The sequence below is a fragment of the Amphimedon queenslandica genome, unplaced genomic scaffold, assembly GCF_000090795.2.
Source record: "Amphimedon queenslandica unplaced genomic scaffold, v1.1 AMPQUscaffold_12490, whole genome shotgun sequence".
NCBI lineage: Eukaryota > Metazoa > Porifera > Demospongiae > Haplosclerida > Niphatidae > Amphimedon > Amphimedon queenslandica.
Window position 1 is genome coordinate 16,629 of NW_003547273.1, and position 5,722 is coordinate 22,350.

General features: G+C 31.1%; 1 long non-coding RNA gene across 1 annotated transcript; it reads left to right on the forward strand.

The window, feature by feature from the left end:
- Positions 1-4,864: 4,864 nt before the first annotated feature.
- LOC109587669 (uncharacterized) lies at positions 4,865-5,353 on the forward strand. The gene is made up of 2 exons (XR_002187739.1): positions 4,865-4,899; positions 5,127-5,353. It is a non-coding gene; the product is annotated as an uncharacterized LOC109587669 (long non-coding RNA).
- Positions 5,354-5,722: the final 369 nt, after the last annotated feature.

Consider the following 5,722-nt stretch of genomic DNA (forward strand, 5'->3'; position numbering starts at 1 on the left):
TATTACAAGATAATGTAATGTTGTTTTCACAGGTTATTTCTTATATTATACTTGAAGAAGCTGAATATAAACTAAGAGATGCTATCAGTAGCAAAGAGAAGGTATGTCATACTACCAGACTGTGCAATGACTAGTGAAAGTTCACACTACTTGCAACTGTTCCTCTTATGTTTGCTGTGTAAAGTTATTACATGTACACCACATTGTGCTATGTGCATATTTGCTGTTCAGTTATGCATGTAAGTAAAATGCTCTTACTTTGTACATTATAACAGGAAACAATTGAATTAAAACAGGAATTATCAACAATGACAGTACCTGAGGTTAGTTATTATACACTATTATTGCACTGTCATCATATAAGCAAATAATTTATGACTCTTAACACATTTTTATCACATATTTTATTTTAATATGAATTTTATAATTATTAGGAAGAATTATTATTGTTTGTTCAAAGTGATACTGAATCAGTTAAAGAAGTTGAGGTATAATATCTCACTAGTTTGTATTAATTATAATAATTATTAATAGGAAGAACCACTTTATGAAGAGTTGACTGCATTGAGGTCTCAGTTTAATGAGATACAAAAAGAAAACAAAGAATTGTCAGACAAATTATTAAAAATGAAGATTGAGTATTTGAGATCACTTACTAGTAATCCTGATTCAGGTTAGAGCACTTTTATTTATTATAATAATTATTATATATTTAATTATAAAGCTGCTAGCAGAGTAATAAGAGGAATGACTTTTGAAATTAATGACTGCAAATTTCATCTTAAAGAAATGACAAGTCCAGACTATCAGCCATTAGTGGATAATAAAAGAATAATAGAGAAATTACAAGAAAAAATAACATTAATGAATATGGAACTAGTTACTGAAAGAGAACACAATGAGAAGATTATAAAAGACATTGAAGGTTTTATTGATGATGTGTGTCATCATTTGATTGTTGATATTTGAATAGATCATTTGAAAGAGGCTGAGGAGAAGAGACAGAAAGAAAAGAAACAAAAAATTAAAAAAGAAATGTGTTTGGTAAGAGTAAGACAGACAAACTATCTACTGTACAAGATGATTTATTGGCGAGAGTAATATTTGGCAAATTTGCCTGTAAAAGTTAATTGGCAAATTTTATATTAGTGATTTTGTGCCACGTGCCATTGAGCATGCTCAGATTGAAACAAAATAACGGATTTTATATTGGTTATTCCTTCATAGAACTGCCAATCGCCAATATTAATTTCTCGCCAATAAATCATCTTGTACAGTATGCACCTTATTTTACAGATTTATTTATTTTGCAATGATCCTGTTACTGGTAAATTAACAAGCTCATTTCTTAATGTTCATAAAGATGAATTACTACCCAGTGTACTGGATAAAGCTTATGAGGTTTGGCTGTTTATTTCATCTTTGTTCATTTTTTTCTCCTCATCAGTTAATGGAATTAGCTCCTCATATTCCTATTGAGAGATGTCGTTTAGTTAAATATAATATTAAAGATAAAGTAATGGATCAGTCCTTTGATCTTAATGAGGTAATTAAGTTGTATCCATCCTATATTGTTACAATTGTAAATTTAGTTTCAGCATCAAACTATTGGACAGATTGCAAGTGGAGCTACAGCTCGTTCTTCTTTTAAATTATTCTTAGAAACTCGTAAAGAAAATGAAACTTTTAAGAAATACAATGATGGAGGTGGGTGTAGTTTGTTGTCATGACAATAAGTCTAATTGTACATGTACTGTAGGTATTAATCTAGAGATATCAGTGGTTGATCTGGCAGCTGGTAAAGTACATGTAGGACCAAGTAAACGAATGAGAGGAGAAAGCAGTTGGACTGTTAGAGTATTAAAACAACATATAGGAGAAGTAAGAGGATTAAGAATATACTGTCATTTATATTGTTCTCCTTTCCTCCCTCACTTGATCTGATCCATTTCTTTCTTTAGGTATTCAATATGAATTCATTATGTATAAGAGTAGCATGGAATGAGAACTGGAGTGGTGTTTGTGAACTTAAGGATGAAGAAAGTTTGTTACTCTATAAATCTCGAGAAAGTAAAGTTAGTACAACTCAGACTAATGCATACATGTACTTACCAATATGCATATTAGACTTTATATTGACAAAGTGTAACTATATGTATATGTCATTGAGCATAGGTGCATGCTACTAACAGATTTCAAATCTGCTAATATTCCTTGTGGTAGCTATAATCAAAAGTCTTTACATTTGTAATTGTTGTTTTACTTTCACTTATTTGTATTTATCTTTACTATTTTATATGTAATTTCTCTCAGTTGCTATATGTATCATCAGATCCTAAAGATTATCAAAAAGAATTTAAAGATAGTTTGATGTACAGATATGTTGAGTTTCATGTCAACTCAATACTACTAAGCATTACAATACCTCCTGCATCTGCGGCCAAATTCACTATGACTAATGTGCCTGAAAGAAGATTGATGAAAATTGTATCAATTGATGAAGAGAATAAAGGACAGGAGAGAAGTAATAATAAATGATTATTGTATTATTTATATTATTCAATACAGGGATACTGGTACAAGTTAGTAGCAGTATAACATTAGGTGAATTGAAGATGGAGCTAGTTCCACTGATTGGTGTACGACCTTCTGGTTTTAGAGTATATGGAATCAGTGACCATGGTGACTATGGAGAATATGAACTGAGGAAACTGGATCAGACATTAATGAATATTGACCCTAGATTAGAGGTGATTTGCGTTATTTGATGGTGTTTCTTTTTCCATTATAACACACACACATCAATCTCTTTATTTATTTTGTGTATCCACTAGTTGATAGTAAGACTGGTACATGTAGTAAGAAGAAGAGAACATAGGGCTCAATTATATTTATTACAAGTTAATGATACAGAGGTAAGAATTATATATTCACATTACATGTACATTATTATAAATTCATTTTAATTTTTAGTTTTGCAAGTATATGATGGAGATGGAGTCTATTTATACTGAGGATACACGAGTGGGAGAATTTAAGAAACAAATTATTGAAGAAGCAAAAAAACAAAGAATTGACTGTGTCCTTGAATTAGACAAGTAAGTACATCATGTGACTATCATGTGACTATCATGTGACTATCATGTGACTCATTGTGTAGAATGAGATTACGTTACAAGAGGGGAGTGTACCCTGGTACAGTATACCTTGATCATGAGTTTATTGATACTAGATATAAGGAAATGTATGTGGATCCATTGAAAGGTCAGTATATCTCAGTATATTTTTAGTGTATGTGTTTCATTAGGACCAGAGAAGAAGAAGCAAGATGAACAGATACAGGTGTATGTTATAAGATGGCATCCATCACAATGTTCAGTTGATCCAATAGAAGAAATTATACTGGATAATGGTTATGATTATAAGCATGTTATTAGAAAGGTATACATGTTGATTAATAAAATTTATAATTTATTGTGCAAAAATTTAGGAAGTTTAGAATTTTAAAAAATTTTTATTGTTCTATTAAATTTTGTAGTTTGTACAGTGAAGCCTAAGCCTTATGATCCTTAGGGTAAAATCAATTGTAGGGGCAAAGGCTCCCTTTAAGTTTACCCCTGCTATAGCTGATGGTAATTTTGGGAATGTGATGATTTTATAGTTAATTGCTGCCACCATTATGTGCATGTGCCAAATTAAACAGGGCTGTAGGAAGAAGATTGAGAGGGGTACGGTTTGTTGCTACACGCAAAGTGCGCGGCAAAATTTGGCTACCTAATTAATGATTTATAAGGGGTGTGGTCAATTAATTATCGCCATTTTATTGTTATTATGGAGGTTATTATTGATATTTGAGCTGGATTGATTTTATTTAGTTCAATCATAATTTCAATTGTTAATTGATGGCTCATGCTTGCCCCTTCAATGTTTACATTCACCTAGTTGATATTTAAAAGTGAAAGCTTGGAAAGAACGGTGTACTACTTTTGTTTTACCAAAAGAGTGCTGTGGGAGTCGCAGGAAGGTCAGGGGTCAGGCAAACTCAAAGAAGAAGAGCTGCTTCTACTACTACAAGCGACTACAAGCCATGCTGATGTCTAATGCTGAGAGCATGTCTGGTTTTAATTAATTAAAAATTGATTTACTCCAAAAATGGTACGGCCATGGCCATGGCGACCGTAGCAGTTCCTACGGCCCTGTTAAAACCCAAATTTTCAGTTATACAATAATTATAAGTATTCTATTTTAGTGTTTCCCAACTATCATATAAGTGTAACATTATAAATATGCACATGTACATTGACTTTAAAATGATACATGTAATACTGTACAGCTAGAATTGACTCTAAAAAAGGTTTGGAGGTTAAAATTTTGGCAAACATTTAACTCTGAGGATGCTTCTATGGAACAGTATCAAACTCGATCAAATTAAAGGCTGAAAATTGGCAAATAGACCTCAATTTGCCAAAATTTTACTCCACCAAACTTTCTAGCTATACGGTAATAACTGTCTTTTGTTTTTATAGCTTTCAAAGTTAAGTGGAGTTCCTTTTAAGTTTATCTCTTATTCAGAGGTTAACCTTTGATATTAAAGCATTAAAAATACTCACTCTTTCTCTGTAACTCTTAGGGTAAATCATTTCCAGTTGATATATCATGTCTTGATATTGAGAATGAGTTTTACTGGTATTCCATCAGTTCAGGCGGATACTCATTAGGACTATATAATGATGGAAGTGTCATATATTACAAGTACTAATGAACACACACACACATTATGTATACACACACACTTACATACACCTCTTACTGTTTATAATTATTTAGAGACAATAGAGAGAGAATGAAAGAGTTAACAGATAAAGAGAGATCAGAAATACAAGAGGCAGAGGAAGCAAGGTCAGTAAACCTCATGTATTATCATGTACATGTACTCTCAGTTAATGTGTACATATTTACATTAGTATAATTAATATAGTTTGATGTAAGTATTGGCTTGTTAATTAAACCATTTCACTTTTATTCATTTTCACTAAACAAAATTATTGATTACAAATCTTGTGATCAACTTTTATAGAATTTAATGACAAACTTAAGATTAATGTACTCATTTTATTATATTCTAGGTTAAGGAGGATTAAGAAAATTAAAGCACAGCATAGACAAAGATATTGATTATGACTGAGTTTTAGGTGTCATATTTATTATTTTTGTATTGCAATCCCACCAAATTTACTTGACAACATGTTATAAGAGTTGGCTACATGCATGTACAGTAAATACACTTTATTCAATTTTGTGTAGTTTTTCTAGCAATCTAATTTTTATAGAGTAGCTGTCATTCTTATATTAATTATAGTACAAAAGAAATACATTAATTGTAGGAACATTGAGTCAAAAGAGAGAGAGAGAGGGAGAGGGTAAGAGATTGAATTTCACTCATAAATAGATAATAATTAATATAAACACACAAAGACCATCATCATCAGTTCTTTCATAATTCAAACAGTTCATCTTCCACTTTCTCCCTCACTTCAGTGTCTCTAGTTGGTGACCATTTATAGGTCTTAGCAAACACTCTTTGAATTTATCACTGTATCAGTGTAAAAAAAGAACAAAATTATATAAATATAATAAGTACTTGTACACGTAACTATTTATCCTGCCAACCAATGTCTTATTAGTTTTGCAGTAGTGCAAGTAATATGTAGCTGCAGATGTC